General features: G+C 27.1%; 2 protein-coding genes across 3 annotated transcripts in view; one reads left to right on the top strand and one right to left on the bottom strand.

The window, feature by feature from the left end:
* LOC109607121 (trypsin beta-like) overlaps positions 1–23,739 on the bottom strand; it is a 256,249-nt gene that overhangs the window by 70,672 nt on the left and 161,838 nt on the right. The gene's annotated exons all lie outside the window — the stretch shown is intronic.
* The window catches only part of LOC109605542 (protein O-mannosyl-transferase TMTC1-like), a 123,126-nt gene continuing 117,614 nt past the window's right edge, over positions 18,228–23,739 (top strand). Inside the window, exon 1 of the mRNA XM_049965516.1 lies at positions 18,228–18,443. The gene's annotated coding sequence lies outside the window, so the exon portion shown is untranslated. The remainder of the gene's footprint in view (positions 18,444–23,739) is intronic.

Raw genomic sequence — 23,739 nt, 5'->3', positions numbered from 1 at the left:
TTTAAATCGCACCGCATCATTTCTCCCTTTTATTATTTTATTCGGATAATATTCATCGGGTAAAACCTTACAATTCGTTCGATTAATTCGATTAAAAGAACTTTGTATCAGTATATTCAGCATCTACAAAAGCACATCAGATAAATTTCATATCATTATCTGATAATGTATCAATACTTTTTAGAAAAAAGTCTAAATACTAATACTAATACTACTAATAGAAAAAAGTCTAAATACTAATACTAAATATTTTTATCAACAGGAGAAATACTGTTATTTTTTATAATAATCTTTGATTGAACTCATTTTTATTAATAATCTCTAATATTTATATTTTATTTATCTTATGTAATTCAAAAAAAAAATATATACATATTATATAATTTATTATTTATATATATTTTATATCATTTTCTAACAATTTTATTATAAAAAACATCATATTTTAACATACTTTTACAATTATATGAAACCATTTTAAAGACTTATTATTGAATATTAGATATTTATTATCATTTCAATTCGGTAACTAGATTTTATTAAATTTTTTGAAAAATTAAACAATTTATACTACTTTTTTTGACAATATTTTTAAAAATTGTACAATTTAAATATATTTTTTTCTCGATATTATTAAAATAAGAATCTTTACCTTTTGTAATATTATAATATTTATGCTAAAACACTATATTATTATAATTTTATTAAAAGAAAATATAATTTTTTATCACATTTTTACAATTATTTGAATTAATTTTATTCTTTTACTGATATATATTAATTTTTTTAAAAAAATAAACAATTTAAACAATGAAAATCATTTTTTTGTATTATATTTATAGTAAAATATTGTAAATAATAATATAAATTATCATTTTATATTATAATTATTAAATTTTCTGTAGAATTTTTGTTTATAATATTTGGAACATATTTTATACTGAATTTTTAGTATAAATAGACAAATTGATAATATTTCAATAATTTTATCAAAAGAAAATATAATTTTTTATCATATTTTTACAATTATTTGAATTAGTATTATTCTTTTACTGATTTGTATTATTTTTTTTTTTTTTAAATTAGACAATTTAACCAATTTTTTTCAGCATTAATAAAATAAAAATTATTTTTTTTATATTATAATATTTATAGTAAAATATTGTAAATGTTTTGTTTATTTTATGTTTAATTTTATATTTTGGTATTACAAATTATCATTTTTTATTATAATTATTAAATTTTCAGTAGAACTCTTGTTTATAATATTTGGGACATATTTTGTAGTGAATTTTTAATGTAAATGGACAAATTGATAATATTTCAATAATTTTATCAAAAGAAAATATAATTTTTTATCATATTTTTAAAATTATTTGAATTAGTATTATTTTTTTACTGATTTGTATTAATTTTTTTAAAAAATTCAGCATTAATAAAATGAAAATTATTTTTTTTATATTATAATATTTATAGTAAAATATTGTAAATATTTTGTTTATGTTTAATTTGATATTTTAGTATTATAAATTATTAATTTTTTAATATAATTTTTAAATTTTCAGTAGAAACTCTTGTTTATAATATTTGGTACATATTTAATAGTGAATTTTTAATGTAAATGGACAAATTGATAATATTTCAATAATTTTGTCAAAAGAAAATATAATTTTTTATCATATTTTTACAATTATTTGAATTAGTTTTATACTTTCATTGATTTTAATTAATTTTTTTAAAACATTAAACAATTTAAATAATTATTTTCCGCATTAATAAAATGAAAATTATTATTTTCATTATATTATTTTATTTATAGTAAAATATTTTATTTATTTTATGTTTAATTGGATATTTTGGTATTACAAATTATCATTTTTTATTATTTTTTTTTTTTTAGATTTTCAATAGAAACTCTTGTTTACGATATTTAATACATACATAAATAGTTAATTTTTGATGTAACTGGATAAACTTGATATTTTTTAATAATTTTACGAGAAGAAAATAAAGTTTTTATAGTATTTTTATAATTATTTGAATTAATTTCAATTTCTACTCAGTTTTATTAAATGTTGACAAAAATGTAAAGTTATCACTAAAATATTTATACAAACAATATGTTTCTATGTACAAATTTGGTTATAATGTGTTAATATTGTTAACTAGTTATTTTTTGTTCTATAGCTTAGAATTAATGAAAATTTTGCTCAATATTATCATTGTATATATTTCTTCATTTAAACCAATCCAAAATAGTTTTCTAAGTACAAAATTAATTTTAGTGGATATTTAAGTACTTTAATACAGAATTATAATATTTCAATATGTAATCGGTGTAAATGGAAAACAAATATTGACTCAACAAGTCAAAACCATCATATACCTATAGAATACTTTTGTTTGAAGATTAATTTAGTTGCAGACCAGTAACTACTACTTACTTCAGGAGAACACTCAATACGGATGGTTTAATCGGTTAAGCATAACCGGAGGAACGCAGACTCCTCTAAATATTTGCCATGGATTACCTCCGGTAATACCCACTCAAATGTAACGTACGTGAAAACAGAAAACAGGGTGGCTTATTCACTTGCACAAACTGAACGTAACTGTTGTGCGGTGTTCATAAATAAAAGTGCAGTTCGACAAACAAATACACCAACAACTATGCTTTATATTCAGTTAATGTGGTCTGCAATTTTCCACGTAATAAAGAAAATCGAGTCGAATTGAAGTGGGGTATTATCTTAATTACGCGGCGAATGAAAATTAGTAAAAAGAGAGGAAGGAGAGTGGAGAAAAAAAAGGGGGAGGCGGAGGCACGGCGAAGAGAAATTGTGTTCGTGGCCTGAAATTGCCCCAACAACCGTTCCATGTTCGGGATCAATTCACTAGTGAACTGCGAATTGTGTGTAATGTATATGTAAATCAGTAACAAAAGGAAATTCTTACCCAGCCAGTCAATCTGACTTCACTTTAAACTTAAAGATTTCGAGATTACAAATTCAGCAGCCGGCTTACAAAACGCAAATGGAAGTGCGACTGGGCGTTCGATCCCGTCGTTTTACCGCCGGTTTTGTTGTTCCTCGCCATGTTTTGTCAATACATATCTCATTCCCCCGATGTGAATTTGATTTTATCTGCAAAATAAGTAAGCGTCGACTGCGCCCGGAACGTATATTGTTTCCTATACGACGTGAACGACGTGAACGACGTGAACGTGAACGTAAGCGTTTTACACCGGCTCAAAATACTAAAATGCATCAAAAGTGCTGCCGTTAAAAATCATTGTTACTTTTCCCATTCATTCAACACTAACCGTCTTTTGTGTATTCACAACATATCTGAAAGGGATTCGCACACACACACACACACACTATCAATTGTCAATTCTACAAACCTTTGCCTTGCTTTTTATCTTTTATATTTTATCCTTTATTTAGCATTGATTCATTCATTCATTCATTCATTTTGTTCAAAAAATCTTTAAGTAAAACACTGTACATTAGTTTTATGTATAACATAATTGAAACTAATAATATGTATTAAATTTCTATATCAATCTATTTTGTTATTAATATAAATAAATAAAAGCTAATCATGTGTATTACTTTTGTTCAAAAAATCTTGATAAAAATAAAATAGATGAAGCTAGTAATATATATTAAAATTCTATATCAAATTTTGTTATTAAAATAAAATAGTGAAAGCTAATCATGTTTATTAGTTTTGTACAAAAATGATTGAAGCTAAACATACACAAAGCTTTAATTAAAACATTGTTCAAAAATAAAATAGTTGAAGCTAATAATGTATATTAAATTTCTGTATAAAATTTGGTTGCATCGTTAAAAATCATTGTTACTTTTATCTTTTTTTGAACACAAGATATCTGAAAATATAAATTGTGACCAGTAGAAATCTTTGCCTGGTTTTTATGCTTTATATTTAATACATTTCCCCCGAGTGCTTCGAATGGAGGAAGTGTGTGACAATAATTAGCAAATGACGTAGAAAGCACTAATTTAATTGCATATTTACGAAGTTTTATTATGTGGAAACTAATTCCCCGTCATTCCGTCCATTCAACATAGAATGTAATTAAAGGCACAGCCTCCATAATTTCGTTTTAACTTGCCGCACTTTAGTTTAACCATTTCGCCCATTGATCGTTTTCTTTCATTACACACTTCAATTCTTCCATTTCCCCTTTATCATTGATTTACATGCCACGTTTTTGTCTGAAAAGCTTTTCTCCGTATCGCACTCGCCGGCTTCGAATAACTTAACAGAGATCTAATCTCAGATAGGGAACGGCCCACGGATGTGTGAAAACCCGCCGAATTTATAAACAAACCGTTATTGAAACGTGACGGAAAATTATTTTCAAATTTCGTTTATGATCACGGATTAAATCCAATCCAATAACTTATCGCTTCTGTTTATTAAACAAGACCGCCACGAATTTATATTTATGGCCGATCCTTAGATCTAAAAACTCAATCAATTATTTAAAGTGCACCGTCGTTTCACTTCTTTTTTATTGGATGTAAAATCCAAACTTACTATGTGTTTGCTGTTGAAACAAGATTTAATTAAATTAAAACCTCGAGCATCTGCATGACCCCACCGTTAAAGCAATGCATTTAATTTCATTACAATTCAATTATGCTAAAGTTTCACTAACTTAAAATCACTACCGTCACTTCTAATGAAATAGTGTTTTGACTTAATGTAACGGTGTTAAACAACAAAAAGGACTATTCGGAAAACATACATGTACCACTTTTTGGTTACTAAAGATTAATAAAATACATTATTGGATTGGTTGCGCATTCGCCATTTTTAAAAACAGTTGTAAAAATGGTGGATGCGCAACAAAAAACTTAAATAAAATATTCAAATGAATTACGATAATATATTTGAAAACATAATATGAATTGCCTTTTGGATGTAGTTGTAATTATATAATTTGTTTGCACATTCACAATGTTTAAACATTTATTAAACACCAAAAACATCTTTTTTATAGTATTTTAAAGGTTACTTTACTGATTAATAAAAAAAATTTAAATAGTATCTGTTAAAAATGGATTTAACAGCGTATAAAATAAATTACTTTTAATATAATCAACTTATCCTTAGAATTTGTTTAATAATAATTAATTATTGGATTTGTTGCGCATTCGCCATTTTTAACAACAGTTGTAAAAATGGTGGATGCGCAACAAAAAACTTAAATAAAATATTCAAATGAATTACGATAAAATATTTGAAAACATAATATGAATTACCTTTTGGATGTGGTTGTAATTATACAATTTGTTTGAGCAATTACCATTTTTAAACATTTATTAAACATCAAAAACATGTTTTTTATGGTATTTTAAAGAGTACTTTAGAGATTAATTAAAAAAATTAAATAGTATCTGTTAAAAATGAATCTAACAGTGGATAAAATAAATTACTTTTAATATAATCAATTTATTCTTAGAATTTGTTTAATAGTAACTAATTATTGGATTGATGACGCATTCGCCATTTTTAACAACAGTTGTAAAAATGGTGGATGCGCAACAAAAAACTTAAATAAAATATTCAAATGAATTACGATAAAATATTTGAAAACATAATATGAATTACCTTTTGGATGTGGTTGTAATTATACAATTTGTTTGAGCAATTACCATTTTTAAACATTTATTAAACATCAAAAACATGTTTTTTATGGTATTTTAAAGAGTACTTTAGAGATTAATTAAAAAAAATTAAATAGTATCTGTTAAAAATGAATCTAACAGTGGATAAAATAAATTACTTTTAATATAATCAATTTATTCTTAGAATTTGTTTAATAGTAACTAATTATTGGATTGATGACGCATTCGCCATTTTTAACAACAGTTGCAAAAATGGTGAATGCGCAACAAAAAAGTTAAATAAAATATTCAAATGAATTAGGATAAGATATTTGAAAACATAAAATTAATTGCCTTCTGGATGTACTTGTAATTATGTAATTTGTTTGCACATTCACGATGTTTAAACATTTATTAAACATCAAAAACATGTTTTTTATAGTATTTTTAAGGTTACTTTAGTGATTATTTACAAAAATTTAAATAGTATCTGTTAAAAATGGATCTAACAGTAGATAAAATAAATTACTTTTTATATAATCAAGTTATTCTTAGAATTTGTTTAATAGTAATTAATTACATAGACGAAATGGTACTTCTAAACATATATATTATTTTCTATGTTTAAAAAATAAAATAATTTAAGCTAATATATTATTTTTTCTATAAAAAAACACTTTGGTAAAAACAAAATAGTTAAAGCTAAACATATATATAAGTTTTCTATAAAAAGCTTTGCTAATAAATTAAAATAGTTGAAGCTAAACATACGTATGTATGTTAGTTTTCTATAGAAAGCTTTGCTAATAAAATAATTTAAGCTAATATATTAGTTTTTGTATAAAAAACATAAATAAAAACAAAATAGTTATAGCTAAACATATATTTTTTTAAAGTTTTGATAATAAAATAAAATGGTTGAAGCCTATTTATTAATTTTATATATGAAGAAATTCTTTATAAAATAAATCTTTTGAAACTTATGAATAAATAAAACATAGATTTTTGTGGAATGTGACATTTTAATGAAAGCAACATTTTAGTCAATCACATTTATTCAGTGGCAAGATTGATACGGCAATTTAAAGTAATGATAGTTGTATAAGTCAAACGGGCACGACAAATCGAACGAAGCTGAAGTAAATAAATATAATTTTTTTAAAAACGTCAATTGTAAATTTGGAAAGCAGAAAGCGACAGTCTAAGAATGATATTTATCGTAAAGAATCACAAAACGTAGTTGAACCATTATTCACCTGAAACGACTCCAAAGCAATTGTCGGAACATAGTGTAATAAATCTTGACTTATGTTTGCCCTGATCTTACATAATGTAGTAATACCTCCACAGTGAATTTATCGCTGGAACACACTTAAATATTACACTTGTATGGCGCATTTAAAGTGCTTTAATAAAAATGCCCACCGACTTATTGAATCCAGTTGAGTGAGGGCGGGGGTAAATTTCTGTTAACACATTAGGACATGCGGTCAAAGCTCGAGCAAATTTATCCCACATAATATTATCTAAAGCGCTGGGGACACTTAAAAGGTTCAAATAAACGGACAAATTTGTTAGGAACACTAGCTAGAGTTACCCTGATTTGGAGATAATTTAACCGCACACCCCTGACCACGTATTAAATTCAATGGATCGTGTCCCACACACACATTATCTGATTACTAGTGCCAGAAAGCGTTAATAGATACCCTCACTCCACTACTTACTTCATTGTTGCCAACCCAAGTAATTAGGCTAAAAATTAAATTCATAACTCGCCCCAAAATGGAGCCCGAAAATAAAAAAAATTGCAAGTAATGCCTCCATAATACTAAAAATGAACGATCCCGTTAAAATTTTTTTTTTGGAGGGTCGGGCATATACGACGTCGCGGCGTAAGATACGCCTGTCATCGCCTGTTTATTATTTTATACCGTCACGTCCTGTTCTTTGTTTTAGGAGATATTTCCAGGCCTTTGTGTGCTCCTCCGACGGTTTTTTTAAATAAAACCTGATCCGGCACACGTTCGCGAAATGGAATCATTCATTAGAATTTAAATAAATATTATAAAACGTCCCGGGCAAATGTTTTCTTGTCATTTACTTTATAAATATTGAAACTCGTTGGGGCTGGGTAATTTTCTTTAATTTATTTTAACTTTTAAACCCACGGTACATCTGGCGATGTCTTTGGAACAATATAAAACGGTTTACTTTTGTTTCGTGACAAAGATTCCTGCTAATTTCCTTGCAGGACTAAATTATGGAGCTTATCTGAATTTAAATTAAACGTGAATCAATGGCGACGTCGACAGAATAAGGTAAATATTGTTTGTGCATAAATTACGTGGAGTTATTAAAAAAATATCCGGCATATTTGATACGTCGGTTATTTCAATATTTAAATAAAATAACACTGACTGATTGTATATATTATATATATGTGTGGAGGATTTAAATAAATAAATAAATATATAAATGGGAATATTTGTGTTGTGTTTGATTGAATTGCGTGAACGGAGATAGTTTCGACAATTCGAGGTCTTGTTCCTGCGAACGACAGACGAAGAATACACGGCCATCAAATAAACAATGACGGAACATTTCAGTTTTCCGGACATATGCTCAGCACGCAAAAATACCATATCACGTATATACGAGTACATTTCCAGGCAAGGTTGAACTCAATTACGCCAAATTCCGGCGTAGTTGGAGCACCTAAACCGAACCTTAGTTTTATATCTTTGTATGCTGCAGGAATCTGGGCAATATAAGCCCGAAACGGCGCGACACGTAACCGACGACGATATACGCCGATCTCGCATTAATAACAGATCTAAAAAAAAAAAAACGTATTAAACCACAGCCTCTTTTATAACTCGCACGCAGCTTTATGGGTTACGTTAAATAATCTAATAAAAGTGTGCATGATGAAAGTGGGGCGTCTACACGAGAGTACATAACTCATTTTTTTCATTTTATATAAACCTAAAACTAGTTTTTACTGCACAACTGGTTTATGTCTGTTTATTTTGTTAAAATACTAAACTTTCCTAAATTATAGTCGTATTTTTAAAAATATTATATTACATTATAATTATTTATATTTTCCTGCTGCGCTCCACCATTTTATTTTATAATTTAGTCCTGCGCAGACAGCTGGTGATTTTTCAACAGTTCCTAAGTAATTTTTGGGTGAACCATCTAAACTAGCTATTAGATTTTATTTATAAAATCTGACTTATAAAGCTATGTTTGTAGCTTGTTCTTTGACTTGTGCAGATTATTCAATTTAGTTAATTCATTAAATTCTTAATATTATTGACACAATTTCACTTTTAACAATCTTAGGCTCTTTAAATTAATCAAATTCTTTGGATTTTTGTGTCTCTTTAGATTTATTAAATTATATATGTTCCTTAAATTCATAAACTCTTAATATACTTCAGATTATTGGGGTTTCTTACACTCATTAAATTGCTGAACCTCTTTAGATTGTTTAGATTTATAAAATTGAATAAGTTTCTTAAATTTATCACATTTATGGTTATTTCTTTGGGTTAATTAATAGTTAAGTTCAATTTCTTTAAGTTCATTCATAAACTCTTAATATACTTCAAATTATTGAGGTTTCTTACACTCATTAGATTGTTGAACCTCTTTAGAATTTTTAGATTTATAAAATTGAATAAGTTTCTTAAATTTATCATATTTCTGGTTATTTCTTTGGGTTAATTAATAGTTAAGTTCAATTTCTTTAAGATCATTCATAAACTTTTAATATACTTCAGATTATTGGGGTTTCTTACACTCTTTACATAGTTGGCCCTCTTTAGATTTTTTAGATTTATAAAATTGAATAAGTTTCTTAAATTTGTCATATTTCTGGTTATTTCTTTGGGTTAATTAATAGTTAAGTTCAATTTCTTTAAGTTCATTCATAAACTCTTAATATACTTCAAATTATTGAGGTTTCTTACACTCATTAGATTGTTGAATCACTTTAGATTGTTTAGATTTATAAAATTGAATAAGTTTCTTAAATTTATCACATTTCTGGTTATTTCTTTGGGTTAATTAATAGTTAAGTTCAATTTCTTTAAGTTCATTCATAAACTCTTATTATACTTCAGATTATTGGGGTTTCTTACACTCTTTATATTCTTGAAACTTTAGATTTTTTAGATTTATACAGTTGAAAAAGTTTCTTAAATTTATCATATTTATTATTATTTCTTTGGATTAATCAATAGTTAGGTTCAATATCTTTAAATTCATTCATAAACTCTTAATATACTTCAGATTATTGTGATTTTTTACACTCGTTAGATTGTTGAACATCTTTAGATTTTTTAGATTTATGAAGTTGAATAAGTTTCTTAAATTTGTCACATTTCTGATTATTTCTTTGGGTTAATTAATAGTTAAGTTCAATTTCTTTAAGTTCATTCATAAACTCTTAATATACTTCAGATTATTGGGATTTCTTACACTCATTATATTGTTGAACTTCTTTAGATTTATAAAATTGAATAAGTTTCTTAAATTTATCACATTTCTGGTTATTTCTTGGGGTTAATTAATAGTTAAGTTCAATTTGTTTAAGTTCATTCGTAAACTCTTAATATACTTCAGATTATTGGTATTTCTTACACTCATTAGATTGTTGAACCTCTTTAGATTTTTTAGATTTATAAAATTGAATATGTGTCTTAAATTTATCACATTTCTGGTTATTTCTATGGGTTAATTAATAGTTAGGTTCAATTTCTTTAAGTTCATTCATAAACTCTTAATATACTTCAGATTATTGGAGTTTCTTACACTCATTAGATTGTTGAACTTGTTTAGATTGTTTAGATTTATAAAATTGAATATATTTCTTAAATTTATCATATTTCTGGTTATTTCTTTGAGTTAATTAATAGTTAGATTCAATTTCTTTAAGTTCATTCATAAACTCTTAATATACTTCAAATTATTGGGGTTTCTTACACTCTTTAGATTGTTGGACCTGTTTAGATTGATAAAACTGAATAAGTTTCTTAAATTTATCATATTTCTGGTTATTTCTTTGGGTTAATTAATAGTTAGGTTCAATTTCTTTAAGTTCATTCATAAACTCTTAATATACTTCAGATTATTGGGGTTTCTTACACTCTTTAGATTGTTGGACTTGTTTAGATTTATAAAACTGAATAAGTTTCTTAAATTTATTATATTTCTGGTTATTTCTTTGGATTAATTAATAGTTTCTTACACTCTTTAGAATGTTGAACCTCTTTAGATTCTTTAGATTTATAAAATTGAATAAGTTTCTTAAAGTTATCATGGTTATTTCTTTGGATTAAGTAATAGTTTCAATTTCTTTGAGTTCATTAATAAATTCATATTCTTTAGATTCTTTAAAATTTATTTTTGTTGTTTATATATATAAATAAACACTTAAATTTATTAAATATTTAATAAAATATTATTTTAATTTCACTTGTTTTGACGTTTTGTAAAACTTGCTGCCATTTAAATAATTGAGCAGCGATTTGCATACGTACACATGTGTACAAATCCTTATTTTATTATTTGATGGTGGCATGACATTTACTACGAAATACAGAATAGTACGTAGCGTAGAATATCGAACAACTTTTGTGATGAATAATAAATGAAATTAATCCAAGTATTTTATTATTCCATTAATTCACAATAACAATATGTGCCTCTGTGGATATTGAAAAATAATGAAAAATATGGCCCTTCGTGGCACAATACCCCGAAAAATATGCAGAAAAGGAAAACGTCGGTGTCGTTTCCAGTTTCAGTTACGGCGCGATCGAATTAAAATTGCCCATCGATGTTTTTAATAAACCAAACACTCACGGCGTAAACACGGAGGTGCGGCGCGACGCTCGGCACTTCCGCCGTCCTCGAGGACCAGCTTTTCTAATAAATGTTTAATACGGTAAACTTCCCGTCTTTCGCACACTTCAATTTATAATGCCCGTTTCGCGTGGGGCCCCGACGAATATTACAATTTCCTATCGGGATTCTTCGGCGGCGTTTTGTTGATGTTTATGAATTGCGTTTTGCCTTTCTCGTAATAAAATTTAATCAGATAAAAATCGGAATAACAATGGGAGGAAATGACTCGAATTCGGTCCGCGTTTCCCGATGCCCGATGCCGGATGTGAATCGCCCCCTTTTCACCCTCGATGTAAATGCAACGTTTGTTTCTTATTCACTTAACAATTACTTGTTGTGTCTGTTCTTGACTTACGGTATTTTATAAATTGAATTCGATGGAATCGTATTGTAAATGAACGTCAGTTATTAAATAAATGATAAAACTTCAATTCGGTACGTGTACCACCACACGTATACACGTATAAAGAGTGTAATTGTGATTTAAATCAATATGCAAATTATACAAGCGAGAATAATCACATTTTATATTTTGAAATACATACATTGTTACAAAAGGATATTGTCATATTGCAGGTTGAGTGACAATCGTTTTAATATTAAATCAATATGCGAAAACACATTAAAATTTAGATACACAAAATTACACGTATATGTCGGAATTGTAATTTTAAAGTAATAATATTTATACAGTAAGTTCAAAGTAAGTAAGAATTTGAGTAAAGCAAATAAAACATTTTACCGAACGGAGTTTGCTTTCTTGATAGAATTTCCTTCGCAAACCTAATGTGTGCCCACGAAATGGAGTAGGGTATTATATTGGCAGAATTACATGCAGATTATTGCATTTTCTCCTGATTAATATACATATGTACATAGAAAGGTATAATAGGCGAATTACCCAAGGGTTTGTCAAGTGCTGTTTGAATGCCCCATTAAGGCTACGATCAAATTTCACTATGTTATAATTCCTGATTGGATTCCTGATTATTGCACGTGCAAATAAATTTATCAATTTTGGTTTAGTGAATTAATGTTTGATCTACGAATTAATCAACTTGGATTAGACATTATGTAGGTTATGTAAACTTAAATTTAGTTGTAGTAAAAAAGATGTAAGAAGAAAAAATACAGTGGCAAAACACAATTAAATATTGGTGATTGAATGAATATTGTTAAATTTGTATAGAAATTTCAATCTAATAATAAGAAATCAATAATAAAAGATAAAATTTCAAACAGCATAAGAAGGAAGATATCAATATAGAAGCCTGTATTCGATTGTTTGGCTGCTGTGTAAAAGATGGCGCTGTGAACACATGTTAAAATTCATAATTGCATCAATACATAAATAAAACTGTTTTTTTATATACTTATAGTACCAATAATAACACCTCTAATTAAATTAATTAGATTTTTACTTAAATTTAATCTCGGTTTGTATTTATTTCTTTAATTAATAATCACACAAATCTAAATTTGACTGTTTTTATAGTTTTAATCAAGACTTCATGTCATCCCATAATTTTTCAGTTGGATTTAGACCCGGAATTTATGCTGACCAATCAAAAATCCCAAGATGATTGACCATTTCACTATTATGCATAAAAATCCATGTTTCTGTTATATTATCGTTGACAAATGGCTTCATTACATCTCTCGTAATATTTCTGTATTATTCCATTTGACCAATAAGTTTTCTGTAATGGTCATATACCATACGAAGAAAAAGTACATCAAAGCAGAACGTTCTTTAAAGTTTCGTTTTTATTAATTACAATTTATAATGATATAAAACCTAAAAAGTACCATCAAAGAATAAAATACATAGTAATCTAAAAAACCTAAGACAAGTTATGAATAATCTTAAGACTTAAAAGTATATTAAAAATTTAAGGGTTGTAAACTAAGGAATATTTATGAAGTTGTATTAAAAGGGAGAGAAATATTAATTACATATTGTTGCGGCATTAAAGCAGAAGACAGAGACAGAGATTAACACTTGCACAGTTAATGTAAACGCGTAATAAAAGACAATAAATCGAGTTTCTTAAGGGTTATCAAACGCGGGACATAAAGTGCAATTGTGCGGCCGAGTTTCTACCCAGGTACAGTTTACAAATGACATTGTGGAAATATTCTGCAGGCAACCACACAGTACGGGGAAGCCGAGGCATCTACATTATTTCCCTGGTTCGTTGTAAATTACTTCTCGCTGCATGCGACTACCTCCATGATTTAGAACAGATCATAGAAAACATTTACAAGGGATTTACCCTCGGATGAGCGGTTAAATTGTGGCGGTAATTTTATTTTATGCTTACGGTTTTTGAAACGCACCCCCTTACGTTAACTCGCATGTTTCTAACTGTCTTCGGAGCCGTTACCCCGGACGTTACCAACAAAACCTTTTATTTACTCCTTTCGGTCGAACTCCGATTGCGAGATCATCCCGTTTTAAAATTTAATATAGACCATTAACTCCGGACCTGCGTTGGCGTTGTCGTTGGCGTTGGTCGGTTGTTTCTTAAACAACGATTTACCCTTTGTCGGGGCGGCCGGGGTGGCCCGGGTTTCGTTTCGACCCCGAACAGGTATTGTAGCGACAGGGGTTTTTGACTCCGTATCATTTCAATTAATTAGGATTGATAGATGTGCCTTTGTCTCCCGGAGTCCCCCGGACCCGTTCCGGAAAATCTTAATTGCCCGGACTGAATCTACTACTCTGATGCTTTAAATCGGTCCCGACCAAAGTACTGCAATAAGTTTATTTTTAACCGTTTTAAATTGATTTATTGCCTCTGTGGATTGTCTGAATTGTCATAAATCTAATTAACAGTAATTGTGTGCTTTGCCAATTGATTTGCAACGTCCGATAATATATGATATTGTTTTATCTTTGTGTATTTGCATAAATAAATGAAAAACAAATAATTATATTCCAGTGCGTAATTAATTCTAGATTGATCAATTGTGCAATTTTTAAATATTGTAGTAATTATAATTCCCGAGTAAAAAACATCAATTTTGCCGCTTTCCTTTTGTGCATATTAAATTTAATTAAAATATCCATTTAGGAATTCAAATCTATTTTATATTGCACTATACGGAAATTAAAATATAAAAAGCAACGTTCAAATAAAAATCTGTGACAGCGTTTCGAGGGTGTTTTAACAGGAAAAATCAGGTTGAAGCGCTTTTCAAAACTGCGATACAATGAGGCGAGACAATGGAAAGATGATAAGGCGATATGTGCCATAATAGACTTTAAAACAATAAATTTGCCCATCAGGCATTTTTCCTACATCATCAAATTGGGCCCTAATTAACAATAACATATGCTATCGCATTAACTTTGCCATAATTTGATATTCAATACTGCTTTTAAACTTTTCTGGTAATAATATGTTACGTAGTTTAAACTGTTTCAAGTGTTACATGTAGAAAAAATGCCCATTAAATGATCGAAAGAACTGAAAGACAGAAGAGTATTAGTATTAGCAACAATAAAATTAATATAAAATATAAAAGCATGTTCGTTCAATTATGGGATTTGAATATTATAGAAATGCAGAAATGCAAATTGAAAAATCCAATTTATATGTGGCTTCCCCTTTAAAAGTTCCCCAGATTTATCGTTTGATATGTGAACCTTGAAATTAATAAAAATATGAGAATTTGACGAACCAGACACGGATGACAATCGTAAATCCCGCGGATTTTTAAAGGTTTTATTGAAATTCTTGGCGCGTTCCGTCATCCACATCCACACATCTGGTTCGGGGCTAATCGAATATCTGGCGGGGCGGAGGGCATAGGCATCTGTACGCTTTAAAATGATTGTTATATGTAAAGAGCAATCAATCACTATAACTTGACAGGAGTCCATCTAACCATATTGCTACATCATTTGATCAATTCCAAAGTAATTGTTCATATGTAAATGGTTTTGTGATAAGCTTCAGTCCGCCTACGTTTAAATTAAATTGCCTTTTTATAACGCATTACTATACACCTTCGAATGCGTCCCTTTACCTTTATATAATACAAAATAACACAATCAATTTTTCTTAGGACCTTAGAAATTTTTAATGGTTACGTCTATCATCTCTGTATTTTTTAAGATATAGGCAAATTGATTTAATTATAATGAAGTTAAAATATAAATAAATAATATTATATATATCAAGTCTTCAATGTTTTAATTAGTTACAAATTAATGATCCCATAAGAGACCTAAATTTTTTAAAGAAGAGAATACTTTTCACAGTTTATTTCAATGAATAAAATATTTAAAATTTTGGTGGATGTACCTCACAATAAATGCCTCAAATCGTTAAAAAAATTAAAATTGATGTAAAAATTAAATTAAATATTATTTTATTGCAAAGTTATTGATGAAATGTGTTTAATTTAAAACAAGAAAATTGATTTAATCACTTCAGTTGTCTATAATCAGACAAAATTTCAATTTAATCATTATTATACAACAATTTATTTATATAATTTTAATTTTATTAAAGAAAACATTTAAAATATAACATAGGCACTAATAAAAATCAGTTTCAATTTTGTCCAATTGTTGATTAAAATAGTTTTCACAGTTTACAATTAATAACATATTTAAAATTTTGGCGAATGTGCCCTACTTTAAAATTTTGGTGGATGCGCCTCACAATAAATACTTCAAATCGATAAAAAAATTAAAATTGCTGTAGAAATTAAATTAAATGTTATTTTATTGCAAAGTTATGGATGAAATGTGTTTAATTTAATACAAAAAAATTGGTTTATTCACTTCAGTTGTCTATAATCAGAAAAAAATTTAATTTAATCATTATTATATAACAATTTATTTATATAATTTTAATTTTATTAAAGAAAACATTTAAAATATTACACAGGTACTAATAAAAATCAGTTTCAATTTTGTCCTATTATTGATTAAAATAGTTTTCACAGTTTACAATTAATAACACATTTAAACTTTTGGCGAATGAGCCTCACTTTAAAATTTTGGTGGATGCGCCTCACAATAAATACTTCAAATCGATAAAAAAATTAAAATTGCTGTAAAAATTAAATTAAATGTTATTTTATTGCAAAGTTATGGATGAAATGTGATTAATTTAAAACAAGAAAATTGATTTAATCACTTCAGTTGTCTATAATCAGACAAAATTTCAATTTAATCATTATTGTACAACAATTTATTTATATAATTTTAATTTTATTAAAGAAAACATTTAGAATATTACATAGGTACTAATAAAAATCAGTTTCAATTTTGTCCTATTATTGATTAAAATAGTTTTCACAGTTTGCAATTAATAACATATTTAAAATTTTGGCGAATGCGCCTCACTTTAAAATTTTGGTGGATGCGCCTAACAATAAATACTTCAAATCGATAAAAAAATTAAAATTTCTGTAAAAATTAAATTAAATGTTATTTTATTGCAACGTTGATTAAAATATTTTTCACAGTTTATTTCAATTAATAAAATATTTAAAATTTTCATTTCAATGCGCCTCACAAGAAATACTTCAAATCGTTAAAAAAATTAAAATTGCTGTAAAAATTAAATTACATATTATTTTATTGCAAAGTTATAAATGAAATGTGTCCATTTTAATAAGAAAAAAAATTGGTTTATTCACATCAGTTGTCCATAATCAGACAAAATTTCAATTTAATCATTATTATACAACAATTTACTTATATAATTTTAATTTTATCAAAGAAAACATTTAAAATATTACGTAGAGACTAATAAAATACAATTTCAATTTTGTCCACTTATTGATTAAAATATTTTTCAATGAATTAAATATTTAAAGTTTTGGCTGTAAAAATTAAATTAAATGTTATTTTATTCCAAAGTTATGAATGTGTTAAATCTAATACAAAAAATAGATCTGATAGTTGTAATCTAGTGTTTATTTTGAATTGTGGACTTATTATCCAGGAATAGTTGAAAATACCTGTACATACATATTAATTTAGTTAGAAATAAAGTTATAAAATTTAAAAATATATATTTATATGACAAAGTTATAAAATGATAAATCACATACGATATGTGTATATAATCCGAAACATGAAACCCAGTCATAATATTTTTATTTGGGAAAAAAACATATTGCAATCTGGTCTAGATAGAGAAACATCCATCCAATCATAACAAATTTTAACCAGCCACATAAAAAGTTATTCATCGTAAAAGAATATTTCTATACCAGTTCGACTGCTCTTCATCCCCCCATACTGCACATAATACGGCGAATTGGCAGATTCAATTTGGTCCGCGTATGCACAATGACAACGTCTTATGCGGTTAACCCCATCTTCGACTTGTTTATCCGTATTTCCGATTTTCTGAGTTAGAACCGTTAATACATCTAAATATTTAAAAACGCATCGCATCGAAAATTGTTTAGCAGTTTTGGGGTCGCGGCCACCCGGAACGGGGCAAAGTACGTTTTAATATAAAGTAAATACGTCCTTCTTTCCAATTCCGGCGGGGAGTTTCGGCGGCCGCCGCCGATGGCGCTCCGCAGGACGAGCAGGAGCGGAGCCAGTCAACAGGCTCCGCGGAAGGGACGTCCGCACACCGCACACGCAGTTCACATTCGGCTGCGGCACCGAACGGCTGGCGGCGGACACGGACGTAGGAAGGGTTGCGCGCACCTCGCATCCGGTCTCACGCGTCGCGACTGCGGATCAACTTTTCAGCATATTGCAGCGGCTAATTGAATGGGTCACGCGAACGATTTTTTTCTAAGGTCCACTGTCGTTTCCTGCGTCGTGGTGCAGCCGATTTCTCGACGGCGCCGAGTCGATGTTGATGACGATGTCGAGCTGATGTCGCACCGCATGAGGTACACAATGTTACAATGTCAACTTTATTAGCTTATTACTTTTTAGTCGCGTTCACACATGTTGCTGCTTGCTCCTCCGATGTCATTAAATTAAATTTTTATATGTGACTTTTTTTAATTTTAAATATGCATATTGTATTTTAGTTTTATAAACTTATTTCGTAAATAAAAAATTGATTAAAATTTTGCCCTTATTTTATATGTTGGTGACGGTTGTATTTAAAATTCTGGTGATTATAAGTAAGTATTTTATTAATGTTTGTTTATTTACTTCCTAAACTATTTGCTGTTTTATTTGTTTCGACGTTCTAAATTAATGATAAATAAAATGTATAAAATTGGTTACATTTTATTTATTTATAGTTTGCTTAATTAAAAATAGTTTATCTATATATTCGCTTCAATAAGTATAGTATTTCTAATATTGACGAATGAAATAATAAAAACATATTTTTTCAGTTTATTTACATATATAAATTGAAACATTTTTTTGCTTTTTATTTAAATTGATGGAATTTTCAGTCTGAATTTATGGTGCATGAGTTTAATGAATGGTATTTCAAAAATTAGTAAAAAAAATAAAATGTGTCAAATTTAATACAAAGAACTTATTATATTAATTAGTTTATTTATAATCTGAAAAAATAAAGATTCAAATTAAATTTAAAGTTTGTAGTTAACTTTTAATGTTCTGAAACATAATTTAATTGGGTTAAAATTTATTTAATTTTTTTATACCTAATTAATTACTTCAAATATAATTTTATGTACCTATTTAAAAATAAATGTATTTTAAATGTGAGAAAGTATTGGTAAAATTTTATATGTACTTTCAAATTTTATATTTTATTTATTACCTTAGACACTAATAATAATTTTATCATTCTATTTGAAATTGTAATTATTATAACAAATTATTGTAGTTTTAATTTAATAAAAAACGTGGGGTCTAATAAAAAATTATTAAAAATTTTTCCACAAATATTTAATTTATAAAATATAAAAAATTGTTGTAAAAAATTAAATTAAATATTAATTTATTGTAAAGTTATTGATGAAATGTGTTAAATTTAATACAAAAAAAATTGGTTTAATCACTTCAGTTGTCTATAATCAGACAAAATTTCAATTTAATCATTATTATTCAACAATTTATTTATATAATTTTAATTTTATTAAAGAAAACATTTAAAATATTACATAGGCACTAATAAAAATCAGTTTCAATTTTGTCCAATTATTGATTAAAATATTTTTCACAATTTACTTCAATTAATAAAATATTTAAAATTTTGGTGAATGCGCCTCACATTAAAATTTTGGTGAATGCGCCTCACATTAAAATTTTGGTGGATGCGCCTCACAATAATTATTTCAAAACGTTAAAAAAATTAAAATTGTTGTAAAAATTAAATTAATTATTATTTTATTGCAAAGTTATGAATAAAATGTGTTAAATTTAATACAAAAAAATTGGTTTAATCACTTCAGTTGTCTATAATCAGACAAAATTTCAATTTAATCATTATATAAAACAATTTATTTATATAATTTTAATTTTATTAAAGGAAACATTTAAAATATTATGTCCACTTATTGATTAAAATATTTTTCACAGTTTATTTAATTTATAAAATATAAATGTAAATACATAAAATCATTAAAAAATTAAAATTGTAAAAATTAAATTAAATATTACAGTATTTTGTATTTATGAATAAAATGTGTTAAATTTAATACAAAGAATTTGTTTAATTACTTTACGATTGTTTATAATCAGACAAAATTTTAATTTTTTTATTTACTTACTAACTAAAATATTTTGAACATTATATTAATAATTTAATATTAAGCTCTTTAATAAAAATTTGTAATTTAAATACTAAATGTTGTTCCATAAACAAATTGGTTAGAATATTAATTAACAAATTAATTTGATTATAATATGACAAAATATCGGTTTAATTATTATACGAATGAACAATTATTTAATAAAATTGCAATAGTTTAAAATATTAATTGAAATGATTGAAAAAATAATTGAAGTATCGTAATATTTTATAATAATATCAAACGAATTGTATCAATCAATATTTGTTTGAATATTTATGTAATCCACATAATTAATAAATAGTTGAAGTAATTAATATTTAATGGAAATAAGTAGAAATGAGTATTAATTTGCGTTGAACCTTTGTGAAGTTCCACCATAAAATGAACCATCAATTCAAAGTTTCAAGCATGTTTACACATGTAGAGGCATTAGCGATAATTATAAACATGATCTTGTTTACACGCACACACACCAAATGAAATACAATATTTCAAAGCTCAGGAATGAAACTATGAGGGGGCGAAGTTCATAGTTGAGGCTAAATGTAGTTGAAACATCGTCCCCGCGTTTCCTTCCTTCCGGTTTGTCACACCCTTAGATGTTGAGGGGGATGAACTGCCCGCGCTCCGTTTAAGCCCACAAACCCAAAAATAACTTTGCGCAAACTTTCAATTTCGCTATTAACGTATGAGGTCTAATATCCTGTGTCGGTTAATATTAATGTGCCGAGACTGAATTTCGAATTCAATTTTGCTGACGTAAACAAAATGTTTTGTTTAGTTGGCGGCTTGTTTTCAATGTAACTGCTAAATTGGTTAATAAATTAGTGCTACAAACTTTTACACTATTTATATTTCACTTTACCCATTAATAATTAATTTGTTTTTGTCCGGTACAAATGTTTCGCTGGCACAGAATAAAATAATTTTATTTAGCATCCGTTTAAAATCAATTGTCAAGGTGGAATTTCTCTGTTTATATTTAATGGTTTGACGCCATCATTTGTTTTTTGTCAGTCAGAGTATCCCAATAATCCGACAGTATAGATCTGTAGACTGAAAGTGGTGAATTATTTATTGGTGAAAAGCCATATATCTACTGAATTATGAACAACCTGCCTAGACTACTGTATGATATGAGTATACAACTTGCAGATGCACCATGAATTATTCATGGTAAAAGGGGATTTTACTTTTTTCACAATTCATATTTATTTTATTTTATTTTACTCTTTTCTTTTTTGAATAATGTTTAATTGAAAATTTGTTGGGCATCGGCACAGGGGCAGTGTTGTTGCGATGATTAATTAGTTAGTTAGTTAGTTAGTTAGTAGAGGATATTTTAAACCGAAATTGGAAAATTTTGTGTCAAGTCTAAAATGGGTTTTGAAGTGTCTAGTGAATATGGTCCGTATCCCATTTATAATGTACGCAGGATAATAAAGCCCCGCTAATGTACTGTGCCGAAATGAATGCATATATTTAATGAATATTACACCAAAATGGCTTTTGTTGTTTTACTGTTGAAATTCTTTTTGTGTAAATTGTGAAAGTGGTTTGGAATTACTTCTATTTTGTGTGTGTGCGCCGCCAAATAATCTCGTTTCGCTTACGTTTGACCGTAATACGTTCACAGTAATTAGAATTTATGTGACTATGCATTTTGCATACTAAAATATTTGTTGCAGAAACTACTAAATCCCCCCTTTATATTTCAGGGAAGTTTTATCATGCTTCAAATACTCTATTTGTAAACATATTATGTCGGCAGATTTATTGCGAAATTTTCTTACACATTTTCTCACTACTAATTCTTGCTTATAATACTGCTATTTATTCTTTACCTTGCTTTACGAAATTTTAACTTTTCTTTGTCATACCAATTTACATTTTCTTGCTAATTAATTAAATACTTGGCTTATAACGTACAATTAAAAGAAAATCAATAAAAATATCGTGTTCTAAAGTTATTTCATTCGTTTAATTATGTTTAAATTCCATTTATTAATTATCAACACATTTCAACAATAAACTCAATAATAACCAGTTAATTTAAGTTAAATTAAACCGTCCATTTTACTATTGTATTTGTTTGTTTCAATTTTCAATTAAGTTAAAATTTCAATTAATCCTTTTATATTTTAGATATTTTAGTTTCAATATTTGAAAAAAGTTGAAGGACTAAAGATTACTTTAGTACTTACTAAATTTTCTACGCCCCTGGATATTTTTTAAAACTATTAAGTTTTCTATATTTTTTGGATTTAGAAGAAAAAAGATAGTCTTGGTCAATTTTGATTATTACAGCCGTTTTTGAGATATTTCGGTGTTAATGATACAGTAGTATCAGTACTGAGATTCCCCTCTTTTTCCCACTCTATTTTCTACACCTCTGAATATTTTTGAAAACTACTAAACTTTTCATATTATTTGAACAATTTAGAAGGAAAAAGTACTCTTAATTAATTTTGATTAATACAGCCGTTTTTGAGATATTTCGTTGTTAATGATAACAATATATTCTGGGATTCCCCACTTTCCCACTCTATTTTCTACGCTACTGAATATTTTTGAAAACTACTAAGTTTTTCATAATCTTTGGACAATTTAGAAAGAAAAAGTACTCTCAATTAATTTTGATTATTACAGCCGTTTTTGAGATATTTCGTTGTTAATGATACAGTATATTCTGGAATTCCCCTCTTTTCTCACTCTATTTTCTACGCTACTGAATATTTTTGAAAACTATTAGGCTTTTCATATTCTTTGGACAATTTAGAGGGAAAAAGTACTCATAATTAATTATATAGTATATTCAGGAAATTCCCTCTTTTTCCAGTTTATTTTCTACGCCACTAAATATTTTTCAAAATTATTAAGCTTTCAATATTCTAGGGACGATTTATAAGAAAAAAGAACTCTTAATTAATTTTGATTATTACAGCCGTTTTTGAGATATTTCGTTTTTAATGATACAGAATATTCTAGGATTCCCCTCTTTCTCACTATATTTTCTACGCCAGTGCATATTTTTGAAAACTACTAAGTTTTTCATATTCTTTGGATAATTTAAAAAGAAAAAGTACTCGTAATTAATTTTGATTATTACAGCCGTTTTTGAGATATTTTGTTGTTAATGATACAGAATATTCTTGGATTCCTCACTTTTTTCACTCTATTTTCTACGCCACTGAATATTTTCGAAATTTACTAAGCTTTTCATATTCTTTAGACAATTTAAAAGAAAAAAGTACTCTTAATTAATTTTGATTATTACGGCCGTTTTTGAGATACTTCAGTGTTAATGATACAGTATATTCTAAGATTCCCCACTTTTTCCACTCTATTTTCTACTCCACTGAATATTTTTGAAAACTACTAATCTTTACATATTCTTTGAACAATTTAGAAGAAAAAAGTTACTCTTGATATATTTTGAATATCACAGCCATTTCTGAGATAT

Source organism: Aethina tumida, chromosome 3 (genome assembly GCF_024364675.1).
Source record: "Aethina tumida isolate Nest 87 chromosome 3, icAetTumi1.1, whole genome shotgun sequence".
Lineage (NCBI taxonomy): Eukaryota > Metazoa > Arthropoda > Insecta > Coleoptera > Nitidulidae > Aethina > Aethina tumida.
Note: the sequence above shows the minus strand (reverse complement) of the source record. Positions and strands in the feature narration are given on the sequence as shown.